We start from the raw sequence: 20,617 nt of genomic DNA on the forward strand, positions 1-20,617 counted from the left end.
TATAGGACTATAATAGTATTAGATATTATTTCTTTTATATAAAGCTATCATATATATTAGATGATGTCTAGAAAAGTTTTTAATTTTTAAATATGCTATATGATAAGTATATTAAACTGGATAATAGTTTAAATAGATGAACAAGTATAGCATATTTAAATCTATGCACTGAAATTAAATTTTTATAGGAAAAAAATGTTTCCTGAGTGATGGCTGGTTAAGTATGTATTTATGATGAGAAAGCTTTGGACAAGGATGTATTGTGTCTACTGCATATTGACAGTAACTCTAAGTGATGTGATATATTTTTACACTATGTATAAAGATCAATTAATATATATAAAGGTGAAAAATAAATTTGATTTGCTATAGTCAATTTTGTAAGGTGAAAATACAAAATGTCATGAGACTTCTATTATCTCTCACCTCATTAAGGTTGGGTTTGGAAGGAGAGCAAATATAGATCATGTTTTTCCCTGATTAAGCAAAAAATAGTCAATTTGAAAAAAAAATAGCTTTACTTCTATATCTTTACTTCTATAACTTCTTTATGGGAATTTCTTCCCTTTTATCCTCAAACAACCAAAAGACAAATTACTGCATAGCACATTAGAATTAACTTCACCATGCAGTGAAACCTGCCTGGAATCCCTTCTGTTTTGCCTTGAACTATCCCTGCAAGCCCATGACTGCGGTTGATTTCATTTGGCTTTACTCAGTATCTCTTGAAGCTGATTCTATGATTTTAGACAAATGTGAAAGATTGGTGTGGTTGTCATTTATGTCATGTTATATAACAGTAAATAATACAGACTCTCTATATGTGATTATAAATAGGTGAAAATCATAAAATAAGTATTAGAACTAGGAGAATGGGCTCTGATTGTCTACTTGATGACTATGTTCTAAGATATTTGGGCTATACCACCTTAACTTGTGACCTGGGTCACAAAGCCAGGTAATCTGTTTTGATGAAAATAACATGTACATTGTTGACTTATTTTTCCTTATCACGTTCTCCTTCCAGATGTTCAATGCAAATCAAGCCACAAACCTATCAGTTAAAATGAAAAAATAAAAAATGGTTCTGAATAATTCCCATTGAGGGAAGGGTAGAAATGGAATGATATGTACTGATATTGTGCACATATTTGCCAGTATCAGTATTTAATGTCAGTATCAGTATTTAATAACAGTATACAGTATTTACTTATCTACCACTATATGTATGAAATTATGCTATAGAAATCATCTAAAATTATTTATTTTATAGAAAAAATCTAAATATATTTTTTATGTTAATGTTCAAATTTTACTTATCTCAATTTAATTCTTATAAGGTATTAATGCTATACTTGTATTAGATTCTCTGAGCTATTTTGTGGGTAAAACATTGGGAGTAGTTTGCAGTTATAGTCAAAGAAAGACATCATCAGCCTTTTGTAATATCTAAAGAAAACATTAAAATAATATACTAATCCATTAAAAAATGTTCCATGTAAGAGTGAACATTCAATGCTTTCTACAAAGGATATTTGTGCACTTTGTACTGTGACCTGTATCCACAGCAACAGCCTGAGCCTCCTCTAGTGTTCATGTCATTTGTTTTAAATTTCTTACTCATGAGATGAAACACAACCATGGGATAGTTACCTTAGTTAATACATCCCCCCATCCCACACTGACAGTATTATGTGACATAATGATTTAATAGATGTGTTGTGTTTCATTATTACATGTATAAATCTTTGCAAAAGGTTGTTTCTCTTTTTGTTCCCTTTCATACTTTGCTATGATGTTCCACTTTTATGACACAGAAGTTCCTGAATTTCACAAGGTAGAATGAGGAATTTCATAAGAAATGTAATGTGCATGTAAAAGCATGGAAACACACGTGTTACTGTCCTGACTGCTCTTGTGAAGATGTGCAGGGTCTCCATTTACCAGTGTTCTAGACCTGTGGTGATGCTGCACACTCCTTCTCACACTTCAGTTTAGTTTTCAGGATCAGGCCTTATCAATTAAGATATCTCAGCTCAGTATCCACCTCTCCCTGATTTGGGGTCTTCAGTTTGGCTTTAATCCCTTTAGTTCTCTCATCTGACATAATCAAAGAGTTGCCATAGCATGTAAGAAAGACTCAGCACATATACTACTGAGTAACTTAATTACATGGCAAATGTCTTCTCATACAAAATGGAAACAATGCCGCAAACATACCCCACCCATCCTAATGACTTTCTCAACCTTCTTCTAACTCATCATTCTCCTTTATTACCTTCCAGTTCCTGCTCTACAGAATGAAATAATCCAACAATAGGGACAAGCTATATATTGAACCACAAACATGATTATGTGTAGCAATTCATCTATTCTATTACAAACCAATTTTTATCTTGGTTATTCATATCTATTATCACATTCCTTAGAAGTTTATGAAATGTCAAAATACTATTACAATAAAAGGTTGTATAATTAGTAGCAAAGTTTGATTTTAAATTTTTTTTCTAATTTTTATTTTTAATTGACATATAGTATACATTTATGGTATATATTGTGATGTTTTGATATGTATATATATTATGAAATAATCAAATCAACTTAACTAACACATCCATTATCATACACACGTATCATTTTGTGGTGAGAACATTTAAATTATACTCTTCTAATGATTTTGAAATACAATACATTATTATTAACTTTAGTCACCATACTGTACCAAGATCACTGAAACATTCCTCCTGCCTAACAAAAACTAAGAAAATAATTGAATAGAAATTAAAAGACTGCATCGGGTATGATTTGCAATTATGCTGTACTGTTTCTTACTTTAAATTCCTTTTATGTATTCATTCATTCATTCATTCACTCATTCCTCAGCAAGCATTTATTCATTCCACAGCACCTACTGTGGGCCAGACACTCAGCTATGCCTTATGGTTGCATCATAAGTGAAAAGACCATTGTCCTTGAGGTGCTGTGCATGGGAAGCTTATATTCCAATGTGTTGCCCTCTTGTGCGCATTTCCAAACCCATAGCATAGCAAATCTAGCTTTCTAGCATCTGACAGAAATCTATCATTCTAGCAGACCTGATGTCAAATCTGGGTTGAAGTACTAATTAGATGTGTGAACTCTGGCAATTTTTTATAGTTCTCTCAGCCTTACTATTCACATTTATTAAGAGAGAATAAAATACCTGACAGCATTGCAATAATTGAACAAAGTAATGGGGAAAATATTCTCTAAAAATATTAATACTTCTATGATTGAATAACAAATAGAAATTTAGATAAGCAATAAGAATATAATTATTCTTTCTAATGTTCATTGGAATGTCAGTTCTAATGATATATATTTTACCTCTCCGAGGATAAAAATTCTCCCGTTTTTTTCAAAATATGAAAATCTATTTATGTCAGATAATAAAAAAACACTGTGCTTTTCTCCTTGCCTTCATCACTCCAAAATCTCAGAGAAAACAAAAAGGATCTCAAGTCTGAAAAAAAGAAGAAAGGGAAACTCTTTCTTTTGAAAAAAAGAAGAAAAAGAAATGAAAGTACACCATTCATCCAACAAAGTGTGTTGTGTTTTCTGAAACTAAAGTTATAGTTTATAATGACCAGTTGTCTAGACTCATATAAAGAACTGTGGTTTTCTAAGCATCTGCGAGGCAGCTGTGTAATGAATAGCAGGCCCTGTTGATCAGATTCAGAACCAAATGAAATTGGGCAATAGAATTTTGCTTCTTCAGAGTTGCTTAACCAATTGAAAGTCTTGTGTATGACAGTCCGCAGCTGTAGCCACCTCCCTCTGAGGCAGCCTTTCTCAAGTCGTCCAGTGCTACCTGCTGAAAAGGATCTTTCCAAGCTGAGGTATGAAGTCAAAAAGCAGACAGTTCCTTCTGTCTCACTGCAATAACGGTGTTGTCAGCAGGTCTACAAATACAGGCCTCCCAGTTAGAAGGGAAAACTATGGGTGTGAAAGAAAGGATAAACTAGACTACTGATTATTTTCCTTGAAATTTTTATAACAATGACAAAAATATATAAGGACATCAGAGTAGTGTTTAACTAATTTATTAGTTTTTATTTTATTTGAGATGGAGTCTCACTCTGTCGCCAGGCTGGAGTGCAGTGGCGGGATCTCTGCTCACCGCAACCTCTGCCTCCCAGGTTCAAGCAATTCTTCTGCCTCAGTCTCCCGAATGGCTGGGATTACAGGCGTGTGCCACCATGCCTAGCTAATTTTTTTGTATTTTTAGTACAGACGGGGTTTCACCATGTTGGCCAGGATTGTCTCGATCTCCTGACCTCGTGATCCGTCCGCCTTGTGATCCACCCAAAGTATTGGGATTACAGGCGTGAGCTACCATGCCTGGCCGTGTTTAACTATTTATGATATTATTTGGGGTTTGTATAGAATAAATAAGTTTAGAGGCTTTAGAAAAAAAGCAGCAAGCAGATAGTTACTTCATGAGTTCCTTCCAAGTTATCACTTGGTTTTAATAAATAGTCGCAAGACACAAAAGAGGAAATAGGGTGAAAGTCAGGGCTCAACTTTAAGGACTTTTGGCTGTTGGCCCAGTGGTACCCAGAATTACTAAATCAACATTCCAATCTACTTTATAGAATGACTTGTCTGATGAGTGGTACAAAATAGGACAAAGTGCCTCTTTTAAAACTGCAAACAATTTTCATAATTGTAGGTGCAGACTTCCTCTCTTTCAATTGTGAAAGAAGCTGAGATGAAGTAAAAAAGCAGACAGAACAATCTTTCTTGCAGGAAGTCTGATTCCACAGACATATTGCTAAGAACTTGTTTGCTTGTGTTCTCAGAGTCTGAAAAAGTAATTCAGCACAGCTTTAACCGTGACCTTTGATTATCTTCCTAATCCTTGCTTACCCAAGATGAGTAATAAAACTGCCCTTTGCAGAGTCTCTATCTCCAAAAGAAACCTCAGAAGAGAACTTCAAAGGTGAGCAAAAATCAGGCTGTGATAGAATTTAATGATCTATTTTCACCTCCAAGTGAGAAAGAAAACCATTTAGAAAAAAATGAGAATGAAAATGGAATTTTGACTGCAGCAAGCTAATTAATTTGAAAGTGTCCTGAAATATTAAAATAAACAATGACCAACACAAATTTTCCTTAACATCTGGTCATGTATAAAATGTAATTTGAAACAAATGTTTGAATATTTATATATCTATGTGTATGTATATATATATATGTGATTAAAAGTGGAGTATATACAGAAAGCAACATACATATTTTTAAGAATTATATGTTTTATATATATCATATCAATTAATTTTCCCTGGCATTCTGATATAAGGTATTGTTTTCCTCTTTTCATTGATAAAATATGAGACATAAAAGGCAAAGGACTTAACCCAAGGTCATATCAGCGGCAAGTAAAAGACTCAGGATTTGATCCTCATGCTGCCCATAAGCAAAAGGACAGAAAAAGAGAACCATGTAAGGTGATTCTCCTCAGCCTCTAGCTAGGTATTTAAGCTTTTAGTACTCAGCCTCTCTAGCTAGGTACTTAAGATTTTAGTACTCATGCAAGATCCTGAGCCCTTACTTGCTTATTTTTCAAGAAGGATTTGGAGAGCTAAGTTTCAGCACAGATATCGAGATCCAAAAAATGTATTGCTTCAGGTACAGAGCCGTAGCCAGAGCCTAGGCACACTAGTTAGGAGGATAGTCACTGCCCCATCCCAGATTATTAGTACAAAGTGATTAACAGAATGGCCTGTGAAGTAAGACCATTGGGATTTGAAGCCTACCCTCAATGTCTCTATTGCCATATGAAAATTACTAAAATGTATATGTTTTCTGAGCTTTTCATAAGGATTAAGTGAGTTAATACATGAGAGAAGTTTACATCAGTCCCTGGTATGTGTTTTCTATTATTATTATTCGTGTTCAAAGTGGGCACTCAGAGACAGGGTATAGGAAAAAAAGGAAGCTGATTTCAACACCCAGACAATGTGGCCAGTGGAAGCTAAGAAAAATGTTCAGTCAATCTAGGTTAAAGCTATGTACAAAAAAAGAAAAAACTTAAATCTGCAGGTGAGTTTACTCATCCTTCAGGCATACCAGATGTTAGATGCCTCTGCGAAATAGGAACTGTGGTTTCCGCAGCTGATGGCTGTAGGTCCTTGCCCTGATGGAGATCGGACGAGGAGACACTTGCAGGTGAAACTCTTTGATGACTGCCTGGCAGAAGCCAAAGTGGCCAGCTGGCAGCAGCTTCCAAAGAACCAGAATGTAGTGAAATATACTGGATTGATTCCAAAAGCTCTTAAGTTTCTCTCATCAGGAGCTTTAAGTTACCACTAGCCACCTGCTCATGGATTATATAGTTGTCAAGGAAATATTACTTGGATTGGTCTACAGTAAAAGAAATGTTAGAAAGAGTACAGGGCTTTCTCACAGAACTTTAGGCCTGGGGTATAAAGGGGCCTAATATATGCCTAAAAGAAAGCTCTAGAACCATTCAGGAGTTAATGCAGCAGCAGTTTTCATCCACACAGTGCTCAGAGGACATGTGACCTCCTCTGCGAGTCTTCTTTATGCTTTGCTTACTTCTGTTATCTTCACTAAGTAGATTTCTCTGTTCTACACATTCATGTTTCAATTATAAAAGTCTTGACTCCAGTTATACTTGATGTTTTAATTTAAAAAACAAATAAAGATTAATGAGTTTTACTTTTAGATTGATGGAAAAAGAAAAAAAAAACGTATGGCTAAGGCTGCATCAGGGACTACATGTAAACCAATCAGCAAGGGTGGGATGTTTTTTAAGGGTGTGGAGACAAGAGTCCCTGAGAAGAGAGTGTGAGGTAGGAAGCAATTCTCATCAGAGAAAATTATCATTTCTAATGCTGCAGATGTGAAGTTCTGCTAAATCAAGTGTTATAAAAACAACAGTCCTCAAATGGGAACTGAGTGGTCTGAATACTGGCCTGGCTTTGCCTTTGGTCCTTTGCAGCATCTCCCTGTTCTAATGTGCTTGTGCGCTCTCTCTCTCTCTCTCTCTCTCTCTCTCTCTCGCTCCTCTTGCTCTCTCTTTTCTCTCCCTCTCCCCTATCTCTCTCTTTCCTCTCTCTCTCTCCTCTCTGAAGCTCTCTACTCTCTCTAGCCCTCTCTCTCTCTCTCTCTCTTTTTTTTTTTACTATTGCATTTATTGGTAAAATGCAGCTTTCTTAAAAATATCTAAAAGGTTTCCAGAAGCGAAATAACTGAAGTTTCTTACAATTAAAACAAAGTATTAAAACAGAGCCAATTATATGTTTGTTACCTGTTCTTGAGTCTAAGCCCTTTGGAAGACAAGTTTATATCTTATTGAAGGTTATATTCCCATTATCAAGTACATATAAGATCCTTAAATAAATAGGGAATCAGAAAGATTTCAGAAATTAACTAATAAGAGGTATTCTTTGGGCTAGAATAAGAATCTAAGACTACCCTCAAAGACTTTATAAATATATATACTTATTTATTTATTTTTGGTGGTGTAGGAGGAGTCTTTAAAAATAAATGCAATATTCTACTCTCTTAAAGATGGGTTATGATCATATGACCAGCTTTGCCAGAAGACTGAGTAGAAATGACATGTATCACCTCCAGGCTGGGATTATTAAGCTGTGTTGTGCTTTCATGTGTCCATATTTTCTTATTGTGGTCATCCTGGGAGCCACGTTCTTCGCATAGTGCAGCCAAAGATGGTTAAAGATAACTGACCTAATTGGACTTTGTGCACTTGAAAATGATATGTGTGATTTAGGGATTTCACTGCTATCGTAGCCTTTTCTGATTAACACAATAACTGAGCAAAGGGGTTATTTTATGTTGGTTCTGAATAAGAGATGGAATTTTGCTAACTGAGGAAGAGAAGAGTAATTATTCTAGATAAAGACAAGAGTTACTAATAAGAATGAAAAGAATGAAAGTTCACTGCCTGATCAAAGAATATTGAAGAGTTCCTTTGTTAGCAAAACCAGTGATGTCTTCTTGGAAAAGAAGGAGTTTTGTAAAATTTTGGATAGTATTGCATAATATAACTCAACTTTTTTAAAAATTGGAATTTTTATAAGTATTTGCTTACTTAAAATATGTAATTATGTTATCACTAAAAAATGTAATTTCTCATGATTAAAATCTCCTAAATAATAAACTTACTCATAATTCTTCAATCTACTTAGATACAATTCTAAAGGATTTCTTCTGTTCTCAAATAGGGTAGTTTAAACAAAGGTATGAAAGAGTATTTAAACTTTAATCATGATAATTAAACAAGATAATGACAAGCTTTCAATTCATATTGGCAGTAACAATATTTAAAAGAAAAAGAGTTTGGGTTATGGATTATTGCCAGCTAGTGAAATACTTTTATAATAAAATATAATCAGTAGATATATTTACAAGTTATATTAGTTATGTTATATTTTTAATCTTCTCTCTTACAATGTTTAAAGTTTTTAATTCATCTAATTGCCAACATCTTTTTAGATAACCAAGTATTTTTGCCTTGTTACTCTGCAATTCTCATTAATCTGGTTATTTCTGATGCAGGGATGTGGACTTTTGCTTATTATATTAGGTAAAATAGCTTTCAAAAAGCAATGGGAAATATCTTAAATTTAATGATTTATTAGCAAGAAGAGAATATAGAAATGTTTCAAGTGATGTAAACCAGTGAAAGCTGAGATGCCAAGTGTTCTTGTGATGAATTTAGCCAAATGAATAATTAATTCAGCATCACTAGCTCTTACCCATTTAACTGTGAACAACAGGTATATACTTCTCTGGATAACACATAACATCCTTTTAATTCCTTGTTTTGTGCATTAAAATATAATTGCTTACTTATGTTCACCAAAAGCTATACTCCATGATTTTTTTAGAGTATAATAAAACTATTCCAAAGTGCAAATAACCAACTGTCCCTTAAAAGTAAGAATAAACTTCAGTAGACTCACAAATATAAGTTCATACAGCAATAAAAATAAATACACTGCATGGATGACTGTTGCTAATATTTTGCATGAAAGAAATAAGACTCAAAGAAGCACATACATAATTTCATCCAGATTTTCAGAAGTCAGGAAAGTGGTTTCCCTTGACATCAGTTGTTGGGATGTGATCAGTGGTGAGTAATGCAAAGAAAGGCTATTGTGGTGCTAGTATTATTCTTCCTTAATATTGGTGATGGGCAGATAGACTTATTTAATTAATGAAAATAAGTCTAAATTGTACATTTATGGTATTTTCTTTCATAAAATAAGTAATTTTTAAAGTATATTGAATATTAAATCGTGCATAGCAATAATTGGGGAATGTGAGAAAATAATTATTAGTTCTCCAATGAAGAAGATGGCTTTACTCCAAGTTTACACTGAAAAAGGTAAAAATAATCAGGTCTTCTACATTAAATCTTAGAGAAAAAGAAAGGTTATCAGACAAATTTAAAGGCAGAGATTGATTTTTCAGAAAAAGTAAAGTAGCACATTTATCAGGAGAAATGAGACAACTCAATGGGCAATTTCATATTGAATACTTTAAGTAGAAGTTGGATTACACACAGATGCTTGAAAGATAGTGTGCAAAGTTAATTAAGAGTGACTAATTAGAAACTGTTATAAACCTCAAGGAAAAAGACAGTTACAGTTAAAGATGTACTAGTTAACTGAAATAAATTTAGTAACTGCTTTATAGGGTGCATATTATATTTAATATTAAAAAAGGATCTGAATCCAAAGGATAATTATTTATTGAATGTTGAGTAGAAAGCTTAAAAATAGTTTAGTGTCTTGAACTTCCCCTTAATAATACTAATTACATTGATATAACAATGTCTTATTCATCATCTGTGTTCTTGGATAGTCCATGAGTTTACTTCAGCCTGTTTTATTTAGCTTTTTTTTCTTGATGCTTAGCACAGACAGTAGTTTGCATTTTAGAGTCACTGCAATTAAGCACTAAAATATTGGGGAAAAAATGAAAATCAATTCAAAGAAAAACATGTCCAGTAAATAATCAACAATAAATATTAATTGGTGAGTTTTAGAAAAGTCAAATAATTTTATCTTATTCTTATGCATATAATAAAGATAGTTATCTACTGTTCTGTATCTAAACTTTGCGTGGCTGTCAAGCTAACTGAAGAACAATGTTAGTGACTACAAATGACAAAGAATATAGACTCTAGGAAATGAATGCAGAATGGTACTGTCATTACAAACCACCATCACCACAACAGACGGCGTTAACAGCAAATCCTGGGTGGTGTAAAAATGAGAACTACAATAACTGAAACAAAACATTTACTAGCGGGACTCTATGTACCATTTCAGATGGCAAAGAAAAAATCAATTAACTCAAACAAAGGTCAGCTGAGATGATCCAGTCTAAGAAACAAAAAGAAAAATAGTATAAAGAAATATGAACAGAGCATCAGAGACTTGGGTACCTACACCATCAAGTGTACTATGTATATATGGAAATCCCAGAAAGAGAGGAGATATAAAAAAGCAAATACATAACATCTAAAGAAAGAATGGTTGCAAACATTCCACATTTGATGAAACAGATATCAATTTAAATATCCAAGAACTTAAAAAAAAAAAAAAAAAAAAAAAAAAAAAAAAAAAAAAAAAAAACTTCAACTGGTATAAACCCAGAGTTCTACACCACCTAGACACCTCATAACCAAATTGCAAAGAGCCAAAGAAAATCTTACAAAAGCAGCAAAACAGAAGAGAGTAATCATAAAAATCCTTAATAAGATGGACAAATTCTCATGAGAAACCATGGAGGCCTGAAAACAGGGAAATGACATATTCTTAGTGTTAAGAGAAAAATATGTTACCAAGAATTTGATATATGTAGCAAAACTGTTCCCTAAATATGAAGAGAAACTAAGATATTTTCAGATAAACAAAATCTGAGAAAATTTGCTGCTATCAGTTCTGCCCTACAAAAAATTGCCAATGGGGCTACTTTATTTTACACTAAAGGACACCAGATTATAACTGGAAAGCACATAAAGAAATAAATAAAAATGGTAAAGGTGACTGCATTAGTGCATGTTAAAATATGCATATAAATGAGGGGTTTTTATCTGTAACTTATTTTTCTCCTATTTGATCTTAAGGACCACTGCTAAAGCAATTATTATAAAATTGTGTTTGTGTTGGCCACAGTAGTTGGCTCACGCCTGTGACTGCAGCACTTTGAGAGGCCAAAATAGGATTGCTTGAGCCCAGGAATTCAAGACCAGCCTGGTCAGAGATTCATTTGTGCATGCATAATAATAATCTTTTTAAAAAAGATGTTCACCTGGAATAAAATAATCCTATGTAGATACCCTCTAGCATTTTGGGAAGGAGTTGTCCTAAACTCCTGAAGTCTCTTTTGGTCCCTAAACTGGATGTTAAGAATGTCAACATTTATGGAAACTTGTCATCTCTGTTACAATTTGCCTCCAGTGCTTGTCAATGAGAAACTTAAAAATTTTGTCCTTTAATACTTTGACATTTCTTTATTTTCATTTTTTGTCCATGTTTAGAAAGAATTACTCTACTAGAACCATTTAATATTAAACTGCTTCTATTTTTTTTTTCAAAATAATTGAAAGTGCTATTATCTGATAAATGCCGTTTTTTTCTTCTGTCAGCCCTTTGACCTTTTAATTTCAATGAACATATGTTTACTTGGCAACCAGGATAGCTTTACGTTGATACCCCTATTTTTTTGTGTGTGTCTATGACAATCATTTGGCACAAATCCCCGCTTCCTAATAAAGGTACAGTTAGCACATAATAAACTGGCTTATCTAAAGATAACTAAACAAGGTGTTTTTATATTGCTTGTTTCAAGGAAAATACTTTTATTTATTTCTTTCCTTTCTTTCTTTCTCCTTCCTTCCTCCCTCTCTCCTTTCCTTCTTTCTTTTTTATTTATTTTTGAGATGGAGTTTCACTCTGTCACCCAGGCTGGAGTGCAGTGGCTTGATCTTGGCTGAATGCAGCCTCTGTCTCCTGGTTCAAGCAATTCTCCTGCTTCAGCCTCCTGAGTAATTGGGACCACAGGTGCATAAAACCACACCTGGCTAATTTTTGTAATTTTACTAGAGATGGAGTTTACCATGTTGGCCATGCTTGTCTTGAACTCCCGACCTCAAGTGATTCTCCCACCTCGGCCTCCCAAAGTGCTGGGATTAATGGTGTGAAGCACCATGCCTGGCTATTAATTTCTTATAAAATCATTTAGTCATAGCCACATAAGAAACATATTTAATTATGCAAAAATGGTTTATGTATTGAAAAATCTTCAAAAGTTTAGGAAATTTTTTCTGAGTAACATCTTTTCATTTGGGCCTTAAATAAAGATCTTATCTAGTGAGAAACAGAGGCTATGGAAACAGAATGAAGTCTGAATCAGCAGTAATAAAAAAGTCCACATACTGAGTTTGTAAGATTTATTTCAAGGTGATGAATAAGAATGAAGAAGATAAAGTAGGAGATCAATAGTGAATTTTAGGTCTAACTCTATGAATCATTCTTTTAGCAATTTAGTCAACAATATTGATTGAACCCTAATGCACAACAAGCCCTATGCTAACAGTGGCAAAAACAGTATCATCATGAAATGAAAATTACAATCAAATGTACAAAAGATATTATTGAAAGAGAAAACCCTCAAATAAATTAAAATTTATTTATTTATTTATTGCATGTACATATCCAGTTGTATTGTGTATAGGACTCTTAGACCTATATTTCTAAGATTTTAAAATTTCAGCTATGGTAAGTGAAATGTTGACAAGGTTCACAATCTTTGCTTGGAAGAATTTAACATTAATCCTACACCATTGTGAGATGGGCATAAACATTTTTAATGAAAATATTACTTAAGAGCTGAAACTTGATTGATGAGAAGATTATGTTAAATTACGAGCAACCTTTCCATTACTCATAATTATCATCACTCCTCCTTTGGAGGAGTGGAAGGTTGTTAAATTATGATTAATGGAAAGGTCTAGGATATGATTTAAAAAATAGTTATAATGAGTGGAGTGATAGGTTATTGAAAAAGAAAAAGAAGAAACTGAAAAACAAGGTTCTTCGTGTTCTTGGATGGTTGATTTGTGCAGGCAGTAAAAACCCAGGATAACGGCTGTAGCTAAAATGAAGAAGCATGTCATTTTCCAAAGATGTCAGTAAAGAGGCTGTACTACACAGACTGTAACAGTTGTCCCCAGTAATCTTCACCTCCAGCTACAACCCTGTGTATTCCCCTTCTTTTCAATATTAGCAGGACATGTAACCTGCTTCTGACCAAGAATATACAACGTAACGATATGTTGTCAAGTCCATTATTGAGTTATGTAATCTTATTCTTGCTAGCATCTCACTTGCTGGTATTGTTGAAGCAAACTGCTATGTTTTGAGTTGCTGTATGGGAAAAGTTCATGCAGCAAAAACTAACAGTGGTCTCTGTCTGACAAAGAGAAAAAAAAAACATGCCTTTGTTTCTACAATCTACAAGCAACTGGATTTTCTCAAGAACTACATAGCTTCAAAGTAGATTCTTCCCCGGTTGAGACTTGTGATGAAACCACAGCACTGACTGACACTGGGATTAGAGGTATTTGGGAAGATTCAGCTAATCTTTGCCTAGAATTTTGACCCACAGAAACAGGGACACAAAAATCTCATGTTGTTTCAAACCACTAATTTTGTGATAAATTGTTATTCAGCAATAGATAACCAATAGAGAGGGTAAGAACTAAGGGGAAAACAAATACATAACTGGTGAATCTGGCCATAGCCACATCAATAACATGTCTTTTGATCTTGGAAAAATGACTTAAATTCTTAAAACCCTGATTCCTTGCTACTATACTAGGCACTACGACTAATTCATGGCAATGAAATCTTTTAAAATTAATACTGATTAATTAGATGTACTGGTTTTGAACAGACTGTATGAAACTTATACTAATATAAGATATCAAACATACGTATTGGTCATCATCATCATAATTATCATGCAACGTATTTCTGGAAACTGCATGGTTTTAATGTACCCAGAGCTAATACATACAAAATGCTTAGCACATTGCCTGGATCTATGTGATAATTATTAGCTATTATTATTGGTTCCAAAAGGAAAAAGTATGTCAGATTTGAAGACTATTAGGCAAACTACCGTGTAAAAATTGAATCCTTGTAAGCCTCACAACATCAAGCATGTATACTTTGGCAAATGCTATTCCCCTCATTAAGAGGTAATATTTGTATAATATCTACTTGCCATAAATCCCATGTGTCTCATTGGACATATTATTACTAAAAATTATTAATGCAATCACAATCTTGCAAAATGTTTATCATCTCTAGTAAAACCACCATGTAATTATTACCATTTCATAGCTTAAGGTTAAGCAGCATTTACTGATTTTGCTATTAGGGTGATTTAACGGTATGTCAAATCTCTGGAACAGTGAAATACCTTCAGGTATACAGTATCTTTCATCCACAAATCCCTGCTATTTACAACTATCAAAACATATCATTACAAGCAAAAGGCAGGGAGATAGAAGGGAACAAATACATGCATTATTCATAAACTGTTTTTCTCTTCTGCTAGCTTTCTCAAAAATCTTCTTTTCTTTAGGAGGTGCCCAGGAGCATGAATTTAGATTAGTTTATTAACAACATCATTAATCAGAAATCCATGTTTTAGGACATCTTGTTAATCAGCAAGAAAAAAATAAGATGCCTATGAGATGTGAAATCTATTATTTTAGCAATATATTAGTAATTACCTCAGCTGTGATTTATTAATATCATAATGAATAAACTTACACTAAATGTACTCATAATATACATTTTATAAGCCAAAATATACATTTTCAAATATTATCATAAAGCTATCAATGTTGCTTTTAGGAAAAATTAATAGTTTCATTGACATTTCAAGGTGATTTTTCGATCTATGATCATTCTTTCTCTTATTAAAGATGAACAGCTGAGCATATAAAGTATTGTCAATTCTAGTTTATGGTTGAGAAAAAAATGAGGTCAAGAGATTCACTTAAGACAGGAAAGGTCTGAGTCTCGTCTCTGATTACTAACCATGGTCTTTTCCCAATCCCTCTGCCAGATTGTCTTCTACCTCCTGAGAACCTGTGACTTGTGGTCAGAAAAAGTATACTTTTTTTTTGAACCTCACTTTCCATGTCAGTAGGTTAAAAAGGATACCCATTACCTAGCTAATAATATTAGAATGAAAATCATCAGATCTAAGGAATTTCAGAGAATACACATTTTAAGTATTAGTGTTACTAACATACTCTTAATATTATAATAAATTAATAGCAATCTTCATTATTACTGTTCTATTTAGAACATGTAAAAATGTCATAACTAGTGCCTTAAAAGATATATAAGTTATTGATTTCACCTATTAGTCCTCATCATAATCCATTTTCAAATTAAAAGCTGATTTTAATAAAATATGCAAATGATTAAAGTAAAAGTAGTTTTTTTGTGTTCTAATGATGTTGTGTAATTATATTTTCTACAATAAATATATTATCTGGAAAGTGAAATTATATAGTAAAAATAAATTATGTGTGTTTAGATAATAATCTGAATGTACAGAAATACAAAAGCTCTTCCTGCTCTTAATAAAGAAATATAGTAAACTTTGCATCTTTCAACAAAGAACCTAAGATTCAAAATGTGTTAATTGTGTTATGCAATGGTTACTCCTTAAAATTCTGTACTAATTATTTGCAAAATCATTTATAGTTATTACATTTTCATTTAGGCCTTTCTTTGGACATTTCTTTGGAAATGCCTTTGGAAATTTCTGCAAAATCCTATTGTATTCCATCATTGGAATAATTACTAAATTCTTATTTATGAATCACACATTATAAGTATTTGTTTTCAGTGCAAAATTTTTTTTACAGTTTCCATAGCAATTATAAACTTCAAAGATCTAAAGAAGGATTGAACATTTCCTAGGACCTGGTACTGCCAGAATGATAGAAAGATGAAAGTGAATAAGTTGCTCTTATTTTCTATTTCAAGCTGCTCGTACATTAGTTACCTTGCCAAAAATCAGTGATGTGGTCAGTTTCTTGTCCAGACACCTGCAAAGGAATTCATTTTAACAGTAATTCTGAATTTCTCCCAAGTATGCCTATTACTCATCCATTTGTAAAGATTTTTCTGTTTTTATTTTTAAAGAGAGGAAATTCAGTGGTCAAAATATCTTAAATGAATATTTATTTAGTGTAATAAGTAAGACCAGGGAAACATCCAAGAGTAATGAGACCAGGAAATAAATCTATGACACAAGATAGCAATTTAATATTTAATAAGACACAATCTCTAGAGACTTTAGTATTTTGTCTTTAAAATGGGAAACTTCATTTCAATGTTGAAGTATTCTATGTTACAGTGTTGAAAATTCTTACAGTGTTGAAAATTATACGATCTAAGACATAGTTAAAAATATCTGTTCAGGAAAGTCAGCAACTAAAAATTATCCAAGTTTTAATGCCAAGATAGCCCTGTCTAATACTAGAAAACATTTTTGTTAGTCACGAAGTAATATTTTCCACCAACCTAATTTGTGGAACCTGTGAATATGTTACCTTAAGTGAAAATAGGGTATTTGTAGATGTGATTGAATTATGAATTTCGAGATGAGGATATTATTTTGGATTATCCAGGTAAACCAAAGATAATTATAAGGCTGTTTATCTAAGGGAGCTGGGAAGATTACAAAGAGCAAAAGGCAATGTGATGATGGAAACAGAGACACAAATTGGAAGATAGTAGCTGTTGGCTTTTAAGATGTAGGAAGGGGCCACAAACCAAGGAATTCAGGTAGTTTCTACAAACTGGAAAAAGCAAGCAAGAGTGCTTTGTCCTGAATCCTTTAGAGGAGAAGCATTTCTGCTAACACCTTGAATTTAAGTTTTTGACTTCCAGAGAGGTAGAGAAAACTCGTGCAGTTTTAAATTACTAAGTTTCTGGTAAGTTGTTACAGAAGTAATGGAAAAGAAATATACTTAAACTAATATGGGGAGATACAGACATACCAGAAATGGGTGAATTTAGTGATTCGGAAAATTTTAATTTCCCCTTCGACTATCCAAAACTATAATTATCCCTAATCGTGATTTTTGACCTACTATTTCCTAGAATAAATATTTATGACGTGAAAGTCTGAAAATAAAAAAAAGATACTTGTGACAGCCAATGTTTTAGAATTCATTTTGCTTATTTTTAAACTGAATTTCCCAGAAATATATATTCATATTTTATAAATTGAAGTATAAAAGTATATCAATGAAAATGATTTAACCATCTTGTGAAATAAAATAGCCAGTGTTTGAACTCATACATGGTTTACTAAGCATTAACAAAATCTGCAAAAAATTATTTTTAAAAGGCTATAGAAAACCATAAAGCACATGTTGTTGACCTAAAATAAACTATTGATAGTTGTTATGTTTTTATTTTTTGCTATATATTCTGAAAATTCTTTATTTTTCACTCAGTAAGAGAACATTTCAATTGTTATGAGATACAATATTTGTTACTGTTCAGCAGCATAGATTTTGGCTGAACCTGGACTGTCTGTCACCAAATCTTAGTGGGTGACTTAGGAAATTTTAACTATCCTATGCTGTATGTACTCCTCTATAAAATATAGTTTAAAATAGTGCCTTTTCATGAGGATTACATAAATTAATATATGTAGTGCATCAAATAGTACTTGACACAGTATAAAGTTTGTGTGTTAGCTATTTTATTTCTGCTCCTATTTGATCCCTGATAGTTCAGGTGGCAACACGTTTTTACTTTATCATTTACAAATACAGTTTTGTACTTCATTAAAAGATTGATATACATACTCCATTATAAATTGTTATATTCCTTAATCTCCAAGAAGATCTACAGAATTCCCTTTAACTTCTGTCTCAGTTTACCTAAAAAAGTTTTAATATTTAAAAGAAATTCCTGCAGGAACATAGCTGTATTAAGAACTTTTCCTTCTTTATTTTAAAAGTAGCTTGTCTTATAAAAATACAAGATATTTTTAATTCAGCTGATTGAAATTTTTGAAAGAGGGTTCAATTTTGAAACACAAATTTCCTGACCTTTGTTCAGATTTTTTAATTCATATGTTTTTAATAGAAGAGAGTCAATAAGAAGCTTTCTCAGAAGTTTTAAATTTTGAGACTTTAGTGAATAAGTATTCTTAATTTGTTTAATATAATGAGAAGTTTCAAATTTTTCATTTTTAAACACTGGTTTTAAACAACTCAAACTTTTATCCAATCACATTGTCCTACTCACAGATAGCCCATATTTTACACTATTTTCCAGCCCATAAGTTTTACACTATTTTCCAACCCATGAATGTATATGTGTAAGGGGGAAGGAGGTGGGAAGGAATGTTGGTTTTCTAATGCAGCCTGTGACTCTCTGGGGTTTTTTAATAGGAAATCCACTTGCTTTGACATATAAGTTATTCACCAGTAATAAAGGTTATATTTTGGCTTTCGTATGCCTGACTTCTCTCAATGATCATTTCTTTGCAAGTTCATGCAGCAAACCCAACAATGATAATACCGTCTAGCTGTACAACACTTAGACAACTATGTTTCAGGTACTGTTCTCAGCACTTTAATATAATTGTATTTCTACCTTCATTTTTATTCCCATTTTTTAGGTGAGAAAATTGGCACTATTAATTAAAGTACCCAAAGTTAAACTGATAGTGAGCAGTGGAACTGGGATTCAAACCCAAGAAGTAGAGCTTCAGCCTGGCCATATATTTTAAGGCTTGTAGGTGATCTATTTAAAAAGATACTTCAAGTTCTGCTACTACAGAAGAAGTACTACAGAAATTTCTTTAAGTGAACTAATCCTAGCCAAAAATGATGGCCCAAATGTGACCTGAATACCTATGTCAGTGTTCTGGAGCTGGAAAGAGGAATAATCTGAAAGCATAATGTTATCTTTTCCACTCTCCAGTTCCATGCTTTCATACAAAATATCTCCCCTAAAATAAGAGGCAACCTTTTAGGGAGTTTTCAGCAACCCTAAACTTTATGGGCTCCTATTATAAAAATTAATAACTGATATGGTTTGGTCATGTCCCCACTCAAATTTCATCTTGAATTATAATAATTTCCATGTGTCATGGACAGGGCCAGGTGGAGACAATTGAATCACAAGGGTGGTTTTCCCCATACTGTTCTCATGGAAGTGAATAAGTTTCAGGAGATCTGATGGTTTTATAAATGGGAGTTCCCCTGTACAAGCTGTCTTGCCTGTCGCCATGTAAGATGTCCCTTTGCTTCTCCTTTGTCTTCTGCCATGATTGTGAGGCCTCCTTAGCCATTTAAAGCTGTGAGTCCATTAAACCATATATATATATATATATATATATATATATATATATATATATATATATCACTACACATATATGAAGCAAAAACAGGGACAAAATAAAAGAAATATTTCTACATTTATCCAATTGAATTATAATTATTTTGAGTAAATTTAATCTTTATTTCTTACAACCTTCTAAATTACATAGTTTTTAGTAATCTGCTTTTATATAATATTTGTAGAACTAATAATAATATTTATTTGTTATTTCATGCAAGAACATTAATTACCTGTTAAGTTTTAGGAGGTGGCCTCAGCCTTGAGTTTAGTAAGTGGTACAAGTAGACCTCTGATTTGTTTTTGGCCTTAGAGAAAAAGTATTGTCTTTCATCAAGTAAGGTGCTAGTTATAAGTTTTTCACAGATTTTCTTTACAAAGAATGTTATCTTTTATGCCTAGTTTGCTAAGAGTTTTTAGCAGGAACTGAACTTGGATTTTATGCAAATGTTTTATTTTGTATCTTTTTTATATGAACATATATTTAATTTTATTCTATATATAGTGATTGACAATGATTAATTTTCAAATTTTAAAGAAACTTTACATTCTGAGGATAAATTCCACTTGATCATAGTGTATTATCTTTGTTACATATTTTTGGATTCTGTTTACTATAATTTGTCTTAATTTTTGCATATATGTTTATGTGAAATACTCAAATGTAGTTTCCTGTAATGTCTGTCTTTTGAATTAAAGAAATGTGGACATGACAATATGAGGTAGGAACTATATCTTTCTTCCAAATATTTGCAAAATTTTTGCATAGTATTATTTCCTAAATAATGGCTAGAACTGACCAGTGAAATCATCTGAATCTAAGATCTCCATAAAAGAAGAATTTCAATTATACATTTATTTTTATCAATATAGGGACCTTAAGATCATCTGTCCCTTTTTAGTGAGTTTTGGTAGTTTTTGTCATTTACACAATTTCATTTCATTTAAATTATCAAATCCATTGGTATAAAGTCATTCAGAATATTTTCTTATCACTCATTGAACATTTGTAGATTGTGTGGTAATGTCAACTCTTCTATTACTGATGTTGGTATTTTTATACTCACTTTTATTTCTAATAAAGTTGGCCAGACATTTATCAATTTTATTGATCT

At 32.5% G+C, this 20,617-nt stretch overlaps 1 long non-coding RNA gene across 1 annotated transcript in view; it reads left to right on the forward strand.

Moving 5' to 3' along the window:
* LOC141584756 (uncharacterized) overlaps positions 1 to 16,440 on the forward strand; it is a 240,553-nt gene extending 224,113 nt beyond the window's left edge. The window contains exon 3 of the long non-coding RNA XR_012517961.1: positions 16,001 to 16,440. This is a non-coding gene — a long non-coding RNA (uncharacterized LOC141584756). The remainder of the gene's footprint in view (positions 1 to 16,000) is intronic.
* Positions 16,441 to 20,617: the final 4,177 nt, after the last annotated feature.

The sequence above is a fragment of the Saimiri boliviensis genome, chromosome 6 (assembly GCF_048565385.1).
Source record: "Saimiri boliviensis isolate mSaiBol1 chromosome 6, mSaiBol1.pri, whole genome shotgun sequence".
NCBI classification, from domain to species: Eukaryota; Metazoa; Chordata; class Mammalia; order Primates; family Cebidae; genus Saimiri; species Saimiri boliviensis.